The sequence below is a fragment of the Nicotiana tomentosiformis genome, chromosome 1 (assembly GCF_000390325.3).
Source record: "Nicotiana tomentosiformis chromosome 1, ASM39032v3, whole genome shotgun sequence".
NCBI classification, from domain to species: domain Eukaryota; kingdom Viridiplantae; phylum Streptophyta; class Magnoliopsida; order Solanales; family Solanaceae; genus Nicotiana; species Nicotiana tomentosiformis.
In genome coordinates this window covers 97,094,881-97,107,349 of record NC_090812.1, presented here as the reverse complement: position 1 = coordinate 97,107,349, position 12,469 = coordinate 97,094,881, and positions in this window count along the sequence as shown.

Below are 12,469 nucleotides of genomic sequence, written 5' to 3'. Positions count from 1 at the left end.
GATAATACTAGGAACCAAAGTGCTTCAAGGAAAGCACATTTGAGACCACACATAGTAAAGCGCGAATATGAAAACGTGCGCAGCACTCTTGAGCAAATGCAAAGATTAAATACTTTTATGGATATTCAAACGAAAGTAAGACTCAAACGATACTTGAACAAAAATATGTCTTTATTTACAAGAACGTGCCAAAATGGTAAAAGTACTAAATGGGAAAAAGAAAGGAAAAGCTAAATTGCAGTATCTCCGGAACCAGGAGGAAGAGAAGTGTCCGCATGCCCGGGAAATGTAGGTGAGTCCATCGATGGCTCAACATTTTCCCTAGTTTGGTCTTCAGCATTATCGCCTTCCGATCCCTCTTCAGTTCTTGAAAACTCGGAACCAGAACCAGAAGAACCAGGAGCATCAGACTGCGTCGGGAGTCCATTATTAGCAGCCAACACATGCTCTCGGGCCTTAGCAATTTCGACATCAACGTCAATGATACAAGTTTTTGCCTCTTCCAAGGTTTTTCTCCTCATGCTGTACATGGAATAAGTTTTTTCAACAACGAGGGAAGTCGCTCGGTGCTTAAGTTCTTCTTTGAGTTGGGTAACCTCGGCGGAAAGGCTTTCCCGGGCGAACCTAGCATATTTGAGGCTGACATCGAGGTCGCAGACAGTTGAACTAAAAAGCCTATTATTCTCGATAGTTTTCCTGTACTTCTCTTCTAACTGGGCATGTTTCGCCCCCACAACAGCAAGATCTTCAATTTTGGAGTTCAAGGTTGCCTCCAAGTTAATCACTCTTTCAGCGGAGACAGTCTCACGATCGGTTGCAGCAAGAACGACATCTTGGACTTCAGCCCATTTGGCCTTGACTTCATCAAATCTAACCCTCAGCGGGCCAATCTTTTGGCTAAGGGTTACCACTTCTTGCTTGCTCTGCTGCAAACGAGCCTCCAAAATAACGGCCTCAACAACTTTTCTTTCCAGTTCCGAGAGGCGGAGAACAGTTTGGTCCCGTTCCACCAAAAGCTGATTTCATTCAGAAGTAAGTTTGTCCTTTTCACGAATCAACCTTTGAAGGCCCTCAAAAGAAAGAAAGTTGGCCTACAAGAGAAGACGAAGTAAAACTTAGAATACATTCATAAAAGTAGAAGATGTAATGAAGGAAGAAAAGAACGTACCGCTGCGGCGTTGTGCATAGTATTGTTCAACAAGCACTCTCCCGAGAGTGCCCGAATATTTTCCCTGTCTTTTTTTGAAGCCAAAGGCTTCAGATATTTAGCAAGCTCCATCAGTCGTGATAGCAAGTTGCATCCGGTAGAGACCGAAAGAGTAACGTTCCTCATTATTTGTGGATCTTCAGAAGGGGCATCATAATTTTGCCCCAGATTCCCATGAACTAGAGACTGTGGAAGAGGAATACCTTCTTCATGGTCTGGTGCGGCCGATGGAGGTGATGTAGCAACTGTTGGTGGAAGAGTGGATGAAGATGGAAGTGATGTAGCAGTTGTTGGTGTTGGTGAAGGTAGAGATGAAGCTGATGAAGTTGAAGAATGAGAAGAAGCTGTATCAAATGCAGTGCTGGCTGTTGGATGCTCGCCAACCAAAGATGGTAAGGACCCGTTACTCAGCCCCGCAGCACCATTTACAGCAATTGGGGCCCGAAAATGGGAGTTGGCATATTCTACCAAATCAAATTCTCCCCAAAGTGCCGAGACATCGTCTTCAGTTGGTGTAACTATCTCAGCAGGTCGAGCATCCTGTTGAGATGATGAGGATCGTCGCCTTCTATGTAAAAAAGCTCCTTCATCAACAACTTCATCATCATCATCAATCATCACGGTGTCTATGACCAGCCCGGAAGAAGGACCAGTCGTCATCGCCACCAAAAATGACTCAGGAGCATCAGTCTTTGCCCTCTTATTCTTTTCCCCGACCGCGGAGGAACATCTTCTCTTTGGTTGCTTATCCTCCGGTCGGGGACTCCGTAAAGAATTGTTCGCATCCGAAACAAGCTCGGAGATACCTGTTTGAGTAAGTGCTTCCTGAAGCAGCCTCGCTGCATTAGCGGGATTAGCCAAAACTTCCTCCTAGAGGACAACAATAGAGCCCACAGGTAGATCTAATTTCATGAACAAGTCAGAGGGGTTCAAGCAAGTTCTTCATAATGAAAGCAAGGTAAATTAAAATTACCATAATTTTTGGCCTTCCACCCGTATTTAAGGGCCAATTCTTTCCATAAATGAGTTTCGGCTTTGTGACATACAAGATCTTTTGAACCCACCAGTCCAAACCTTCCACCACCGGTGGGATCCATCGAGTTACTGAAACGTGCGAAGGGTGAAGAGTTAATACGACCACAAAGAAATATCTAGTAAGAAGAAATACAAAACAAAGAGCTTACGAGTGCGGTTCCAAACAGCCAAAAAAGATGAAGCCGTTGTCGGAATAATGTCGTTGGTGGCAAATACAACAAACCGTTCCATCTACCCACGGTCCTTGTCATCATCCATGCTAGACAGCAAAGCATGGTGGCCACGCTGTAAATGTTTATCATTCCCTCGCGGAAGATTTTGGGGGAATAGAGATTTATCATATGAGATAAGGTTAGCTCCTCTCCAGTTTCCTGGCATAAGCATCGAAGACAGGTGACCGTCCTCCACACTGAAGGACTTACCTGTGCCAAACACACTTGGTAGCAAAGGCAAAACTCCGCAATCACGGAATCAAGCTCTCTACTCAAAGAAAACGCACCCAAAGTAAAGGGATACGTGTAAAAGTATGTAAAACCTTCCTTGGGAAGGGTCACTCGCTCCGATAGATCACGAGCGATGATATCCAACTCATGGCAGCGACAGTCTTCCTTAACAACAGGAATACTATAAGGACGAATGGAAGAAAGGGTACTTACTAACAACCCATATACGAGAGTTAGCAGTAGGAAATTTCTCTTCAAGGTCCTTTGTGGTACTGAGATTTCTTGGGATGATGGAACCCACCATTGGAGGAATAAAGTCCTCAATTTTGTTCTTTGTAGAACCATCACGTTTAGAGGAAGAAGCCATTGAAAAAGAAGAAGGAAAAGGTTTTGTGTTTGAAAAGAACTAGAGAAAGAATGGAAAATAAAGATGCAAATCAGGAGCTCGAGAAATTATGAAATGCAAAGGAAAAGAATGTGGCGTATAAGTAAAATTTTAGCGGCTAAATTCATAGCTATGATTACCTCGATAATCAACTGTGAGGAACTTTCAGAGGGAATTATAGTAATTCCCGCCAAAAAGGTATTTCTACCAATTTTCTGGTAACACAAAGTTATGTCACCGGAAAGCAGGGGGACTATCTGTATATGGTGAAATATGATATGACACGTGGACGTCTAAAGAGAGGGCACGTGGAACTCAAGACAGGAATGACCGAAGACCGAACACAGACATTCCGCTTGTCACCGGAAAGGATAACGTTCATAAAGGTGTGTTAAATACTCTGCGTCAGGTAGCATTTAATATGGAATATTCTGCAGCATTAAGAGCGATGGTCATTTACAGAGAATTTGGCATTTATGTTCACCGTTATTTCTTTATCAATGACCCTCATAATTGACATTAAAGGAGAACATGATCCTAGGACTTCCTTCCCTAGACATAGCTATAAAATAGTGAGCTCAGTTATCATTGTTAAGGACACAAATTTTCTGGCTAAACTTACACTCTATTCTATATAAGCTTTATACAATTTTACTTTCTTACTTTTTGATCTCATCATCGCTGTGCCCGGAAACACTGTCCCGAAATTGTCATCTCTGTTGTTTTCATCTATATTTCAGTTACAGAGAATTTGACATTTATGTTCACCGTTATGTCTTCATCAATGACCCTCATAATTGACATTAAAGGAGGACATGATCTTAGGACTTCCTTCCTTAGACATAGCTATAAAATAGTGAGCTCAGTTATTATTGTTAAGGACATGAATTTTCTGGCTAAACTTACACTCTATTCTATACAAGGAAATAAAATTTTACTTTCTTACCTTTTGATCTCATCATCGCTGTGCCCGAAAACACTGTCCCGAAATTGTCATCTCTGCCGTTTTCATCTATATTTCAGTTACAGAGAATTTGGCATTTATGTTCACCATTATGTCTTCATTAATGACCCTCATAATTGACATTAAAGGAGGACATGATCCTAGGACTTCCTTCCCTAGATATAGCTATAAAATAGTGAGCTCACTCATCATTGTTAAGGACACGAATTTTCTAGTTAAACTTACACTCTATTCTATACAAAGAAATAAAATTTTTCTTTCTTACTTTTTGATCTCATCATCGCTGTGCCCAGAAACACTATCCCGAAATTATTATCTCTGCTGTTTTTATCTATATTTTAAGGCTAAATATTATACATTTCTTCAATTATTATATTATTTCAGGATCAAATTAATTCACTTGTCTAGAAAATATGTATAAATTTAACTGTACCATTTTACGGGTAAACAAACATCACGAACATCAATAATATAGCTTGCAAACTAATTCTCAAGAGCACCCATACTAAATTTATCAAAGTCATCAGGATATAACTCAGTCATTCTCATTATTTTCGTGATGTCAAAACTTGAAATGAGTTAACTGGTTCAAACAAGCAATTCCATGAAGCAAATAAGTCGTCACTTCGTCAAAACGTTCATTAAGTTTTTGCATTTGTCAATCAATAATTTTACAAAATACTTCAATTCGATAATGATGTGATACCGTACAATCAACAGGTTTATGGCGTGATCTTAAAGAACTAAAATATGGCTCATCAAAGTGAGGTATCAAAATATCACATTTGATACAAAATGCAGATATCTTAGCAATAAGAGATTTTCATTCCTCTTCCCTCTTTTGCAACCTTTTCTTTGCTGCTTCAACAAGTAGCATGGCGTTTGCAATGTCTTGCTCTTTTTTTTAAGCATTTATTGAGCTCATTTGTGATTTCTAAAATATCTTTCATCAAATGCAACATGGATGCAACATCAAATGTTTGACAAGCCCAGAGATATCCTATTGCCTTGGCTCTTTCAAGAACAAGCGATTCAAGAACATCAAGAATAGAGCCAAACCTCATAATAAAATTATTAAAAGATTTAAAGTGAGATCCCCAACGAGTATCACATGCTCTTGAAAGACCAAGTTCTACTGGTTGTAAGCTCACCCATATCTAATTCCTCTTGAATTCTTTCGTTTTGAGATTCTCGAAATTCATCCATACGCTTAAAAGAAGATCCCAATATATTCACAATATTTGAAACCAATACTACAAGTTCTCCCACTTGAAGACATTTCTTAGAAATCGCAACAAGGGTAAGTTGAAGTTGATGAGCAAAACAATGAATGAGATGAGCCGATCTACATTCTCGCTTAATCAATATTTTAAGACCATTTATCTCACCTTGCTTATTGCTTGCCTCATCGTAATATTGTCCATGCACATATGATAAACTTAAGGAGTGTTGAGCAAGTAAATTAACAATTGTACTCTTCAGAGATGAAGCACTAGTATTTTGAACATGAACAACATCAATAAGTCACTCCATCACAAATATCATTCTATCAACATACCGTAAGACAATAGCCATTTGCTCCTTGCATGATGTATCAAAAGATTCATCAACTAGCAAGGCAAAATAATCAATATTTAGTTCCTCAATGATAGCTTTAGTTGTTTCTATTTTACATGCAGTAACAATGTCTTTCTGAAATCATTAGAGAAGTGATTTGATCAATTTGAGGAGCATGTTCCAGTACATAATCACAAATGTTATCACACACTTTGGCCTGCCATGAGAGAGTTTGAAGAAAATTATCCCTACTAAGTGATGACTTAGATTCATCATGACCTCGAAATGCTAATCCTTGAGTTATAAGAAGTCTTGCTACATTAACTGAAGTAGATAAGCAGACCCAATACTCATGCTTAAGTTGATTAGATTGACTCTCAAATGAAGATTGAATAGATTGTTGTTGTCGCAAATCTTGACATTTCTTTTTTGACTGATTGTGAATGCTCGACCTACTAATATGTTTATCAAAACTTTTCTTTTTATGCCAACTCTTAAACCCTACACTTAAAAATACATCACATCCACCTTGATGAATATTATTATCTTTAAATAGAAAATAATACAAATAATATGCTGCATCTTTACTTACAGAGTACTCCAACCAATCATGATATTCATCATCAAACCATTTAGGATTAAATCGACGCATTGATCCAGAAAAAAATATTTTAGGAAAGTTATGAAGCCGGGGTTGGCAAGGACCAGTCGAAGGTATTTCCTTCTAATAATATCACAATGATTTGGATGGAAGTCCAAGATTTTAGTTCTTTACCCTGGGTCAAACTTTAAAGAATTCAAATCAAATTCATCAAAAGATGGTACTTCTAAATGGGTGATCTCTTCCTGGATAGGTTGAGTATGAGAAGCCAAATTTGATATTGGTGCTTTGGTAAAATACATTTTCACTGAATTTTAAGACTAAATTATAAAGTAGGAATGTAGTTAGAAAAATTATTATATGAATTTTGTATCGAACTAAGCTTAAAGAAGTGTTAGCTTCATCATAAACTAATAAAAGTACAAATTCAAAAAAAGATTCAACTAGAAGTAAATATTGCTTCAAGACTCAATTTTCTTTAGTTTAGTATCATCTTAGTTTTATTTAGTCTAGTGTCACCTCAATTTTCTTTAGTTTAGACCAATTCTTTTTAGTCTGCTCACTAAAAGTAACACCTACTTTTACAAATATAATTATAAAGGTATTGAGCCTATGGCTTATGATGAATCAACTAGGAGATTATATAGTTCTGATGCTTACCTTCATTTACCATACATGAGAGTTAATTTCAATCCATTAAGCAAATCATAAAAGTTCAAATGATTTTCTTCAAACAACTTTGTTTCTTCATTCCATAAGCGAGACTACTATTTATTGGCTTGTTCAAAGATAAGCCTGCCACCATCTACTGGCTTGCTCAACTTAAGTGCTCAACCTAATGTTCATGTAATTCACCAATGTCACGACCCAATTCTTTATTAGGTCGAGACTGCACCTAATGCCACTGTTAGGCAATCCCACAAGTGAGACTACTATTTATTTATCTCTTTTAAACATATTTTTAATTACACTAAATTTCATGCAACTGTGATAAGTTCTTTTAAACCAAAATATCAACATAATAAGTGCATACTCTGTGGTGATAGAAATGACAAGTACAACAGTACATAAGTGCTACCAATCCCCGAAATCCGGTGTCACAAGTACATGAGCAATCTAGAAAATACACAAAACTACTAAAAACTAATGTCCGGAAGTAATAGATAGGAATAGTAAATAAGATGGAAGGAGACTCCGGTGCTGCAGATCATAGCAAGGCAACCTACCCACCCCTAAGTCTCCATAGATGATCGGCTACGCGCCTGTGTGACTACTAGTGGAACATGTCTTAGTATCTGCACATAAGTGCAGAAGTGTAGCGTGAGTACGAAGAACAACGCGTACCCAGTAAATATCTTGTCTAACCTCGAAAAAGTAGTGACGAGGGGCCGACTTGACACTTACTAGAGGTCAATAATAATAATAAAAGTGCATAAAGTAGACATGTTAAACATACAACAAGTATCAATGAGACAAATATAAGCAATTACAATAAATACAACATGAGTCCGTAGCACATCACTAACATCTCGTAACTGGCCGTGAAGACCCTAACTCAATTATGTCCCAACTGGAACCCGTTTTGATTACTAAGCACGAAGTTGTCGAGGCGAACAGCCTAATCCCATAAGAATAGTGGTACTCAGTACTGCTAAGGTGAATGACCCGATCTCATAAGAGTGGTGTTACCATAATGCCGAGGCGAATATCCCAATCCCATAAGAGTGGTGTTACCATACTGTCGAGGTGAACGACCCGATACCATAAGAGTAGTGTTACTATAATGCAGAGGCGAGCATCCTAATCCCATAAAAGTGTTGTTACTACACAGCCGAGGCGAACGGCCCGATCCCATTAGAGTAGAGAAGTTTACCTCGCTCGCGGAAGTACTTGCGACGCGAGATGCCATGGATTTTTCATTATTATTAAGCATTCCTCAATTTTCCAAAATAAGAAGGCTAAGTCGATAATTACAACTTTAAAATCCCTAGTCCCAGCTCTATTCAAGGCAGTTAATATGCATGATAAACACAACAGTACAATTAAAAACATGATGTTGATCTAAGTCTACCCGGACATATCATGGAATATATCTACGCACGGGCTCTCATCACCTCGTGCGTACGTAGTTCCCCACATAAGTAAGACACATCGAGATACACCTAAGGGGGTGAGTTCCCTCTTACATGGTTAGGCAAGAGACTTACCTCATTCCCAAGCTCACATTTGGTCCACTAATTCGCTCTGAAAACCCCAAGTCGATGCCGAACAATCCAAAACTAGTCAAATATTATATAATTTAATCAATATATACTCAAAAGTTCATAATTTAGCTATTAGAGTAATTACCCAACCCAAATTGGAAGATTCTTAAAATTTGCCCCCGGGCCCACGTGCCAGGATTTCGGAAATTTTCGAAGGTAAATATCACCCATAGCCCGACGAACTCAAATATATAATTTTTACTTAATTCCATAACCAATTTCGTGATCAAATCTCATTTTTACCAAAACCCTAGGGTTTTCACAAATTTTCCAAGTTTTCATAATTTTTCCATGTTTAATCTACCTAAAATCCGCATAATTAACTTGAAAATGGGTGGGAATTACTTACCTTAAAATGTTGATGAGAATCCCCCTCTAAAGTGCTCACAAAATCTCCCAAGACTTAATGAAAATGTGAGGAAAAAGGTCTAAGTCCCGTAATAAAAGCCCTTGCACCAATCGCAGATGTCGTATTTGCGACATCTGGCTTGCAAATACGATGGTCGCAAATGCGACAAAAGTATCGCAATTGCGAAGTCTGATCATTTCTGTCCAAGTAGCATTTGTGATCAAAAGCTTCGCAAATGCGAGGTGGTGTTGATCGCAAAAGCGAAGGAAAAGCTCGCAAATTCGAGTCTTGCTTCGCCTAGGCTTCTCGCAATTGCAAAGCCCACCTCGAAAATGCGAACAAAACCTTTCATTTGCGATACTTGAGGCATCGTCCAAAAAACTAGAAAAACTGAAGTCCTTCCACCCCTCCGAACGCGTTAGAAACTCACCCGAGCTCAGGGTTCCACACCAAACGTCTACACAAGTCTAAAAACATCATACGAACTTGCTCGCGCGATCGAAACAATAAAATAACATCTAGAATCATGAATCGAATGCCAAAGAGCATGAATCAAATCATGAAACTCAAAACTTCTAAAAACACTTTCGCGCGTTCGATTCCTATCAAATCAACTCAGAATGACGCCAAATTTTGCGTGTAAGTCATAAATCACCATGCAGAACTACTCACAGGCTCGGAATCCCAAACTAACCTCGATAACACCAAAGTATACTCCAAACCAAACTTAAAGAACTTGGAAAACCTTCAATGCACCAACTTTCAATATTAAGCACCGAAACGCTCCCGGGTCATTCGAAACCCGATCTAAACACACGCCCAAGTCCAAAATCACCATACGAATCTATTGGGACCGTTAAATCACGGTTCCGAGGTCGTTTACTCAAAATATTGACTCAAGTCAAACTTAACCATCATAGGCTACTGTTAAGGAACTAAGTGTTTCGATTTCAACCCGAACCCTTCCAAACTTAAACCAACCATCCCTGCAGGTCATAAAATAGTAAAAGCACATACGTGGGGTCTTAATTAGGGGAACAGATATCTAGAAAGCAAAATCAAGTCGGGTCGTTACATTCTTCACCTCTTAAACAAATATTCGTCCTCGAACGGGTCTAGAATCATACCCGGAGTGCTAAAAAGATGTGGATATCTGCTCCTCATGTCCTCCTCGGCCTCCCAAGGTGCTTCCTCGAATGGTTGACCCCTCCACTGGACCTTCATCGCAGCAATCTTCTTGGACCTCAACTGGCAAATCGGCCTATCAACAATGGCAACTGGCTCCTCTTCATAACCCAAACTCTCATCTAGTTGAAATGTGTTGTAATCTAGCACATGCTATCTGTCGGCATGATACCTCCAGAGCATAGACACATGAAAGACCGGATGAACTTCCGATAGATTGGGATGCAAAGCAAGCTCATAAGTAACTTCCCCAAGTCGCCTCAACACCTCAAATGGGCTAATAAACCCTGGGCTTGGCTTGCCCTTCTTCCCGAACCTCATGATTCCCTTCATCGGTGAAACTTTCAAGAGAACCTTCTCGCCCACCATAAATGATAAATCACGTGCCTTCTGTTCCGCGTAACTCTTATGTTTGGATTGTGCTGTGCAAAGTCGCTCCTGAATTAACTTTACCTTTTCCAAGGCATCCTTTGCTAAATTAGTACCATATAACTTAGCCTCGTCGGGCTCAAATCATCCGATGGGCGAACGACATCGCCGACCATATAAAGCCTCAAATGGAGCCATCTCGATGCTGGACTGATAACTGTTATTGTAAGCAAACTCAGCCAAGGGAAAATATCTATCTCACTGACCCCCGAAGTCAATGACATATTTTCTGAGCATATCCTACAGAATCTGAACTGTCCGCTCCGACTTCCCGTCGGTCTGCGGATGAAAAGTTGTGCTGAGCTCTACTCGGGTACCCAACTCACTATGTACTGCTCTCCAGAAGTACAAAGTGAACTGAGGGCCTCTATCTGAAATGATGGAAACATGCACACCATGAAACTGAGCAATCTCCTAAATGTAAATTTGGGCCAATCTCTCTGAAGAATACGTAGTCACAATCGGAATAAAGTGTGCCGACTTGGTCAACCTGTCGATAATGACCCAACTTGCATCAAAATTCCTCAAACTCCTCGGCAACCCAACTATAAAATCCATAGTAATACGCTCCCATTTCCACTCAGGTATAACCATCTGTTGAAGTAGGCCACCTAGCCTCTGGTGCTCATACTTGACCTGCTGGCAATTTAGACATCTCGCCACATACTCAACTATGTTCTTCTTTATCCGTCGCCACCAATAATGCTGCCTCAGGTCGCGATACATCTTCGTTGCCCCGGGATGAATAGAATACTGAGAACTGTGTGCCTCCTCTAAAATTTTCTCCTTAAGCCATCAATACTAGGAACACATAGGCGACCTTGGAGCCGCAGAACACCATCCTCACCGATAGTAACCTCCTTGGCACCCCCGTATAGTACCGTCTCTCTGAGAACCAACAAGTGCGGATCATCATACTGACGAGCCTTAATCTTCTCGAGTAATGAAGACTGAGCCACGACACATGCAAGAATCCGACCGGGCTCTGAAATATTCAACCTCACAAGTCTATTAGCTAAAGACTGAATGTCCAAAGACAATGGCCTCTCGTTTGCTGAAATGAATGCCAAACTGCCCATACCCTCAGCCTTTCTGCTCAAGGCATCCGCAGCCATATTTGGCTTGCCTAGATGATAAAATGATGGTAAATTGGTAATATCATAGTCCTTTAGTAACTCAAGCCACATGCGCTACCTCAAATTAAGATCCCTCTATTTGAACAAATACTGCAAGTTGCGATGACCGATGTAAACCTCACAGGACACCCCATAAAGATAATGCTGCCAGATCTTGAGAGCATGAACTATCGCGGCCAACTCCAAATCATGTATGAGGTAATTCTTCTAGTGGGGCTTCAGCGGACATGAAGCATATGCAATAACTCGCCTCTCCTACATCAATACACAACCCAATCCAACGCGTGAAGTGTCATAATACATAGTATACATCCCTGAACTAGAAGGCAACACTAACACTGGTGATGTAGTCAATGCGGTCTTGAGCTTCTGAAAGCTCGCCTCACAATCTTCGGACCATCAAAACGGAGCACCCTTCTAGGTCAATCTAGTCAAAGGTGCTGCAAATAGATGAAAAGCCCTCCACAAACCGGTGATAATAACCAGCTAACCCCAGGAAACTCCTGATCTTGGTCGTTGTGGTAGGATAAGGCAACTCTAGACTGCCTCGATCTTCCCGGGATCTACCTTAATACCGTCGCCTGATACAACATGCCCCAAGAATGCCACAAAATCTAAACAAAACTCGCACTTGGAGAACTTAGCATATAGCTTCTGTTCCCGCAAGGTCTGAAGAACAACTCTCAAATGCTGCTCGTGCTCCCCCATACTACGCGAGTAGATCAACATGTCATCAATGAAGACAATGACAAAGGAATCAAGATACAACCTGAAAACTCAGTTTATCAAATCCATAAATGCCGCCGGGGCGTTAGTCAAGCCAAAGGGCATCACCAAAAACTCATAGTGACCATATCTAGTCCGTAAGGCTGTCTTCGGAACATACAAAGCATGAATCTTCAACTGATGATACC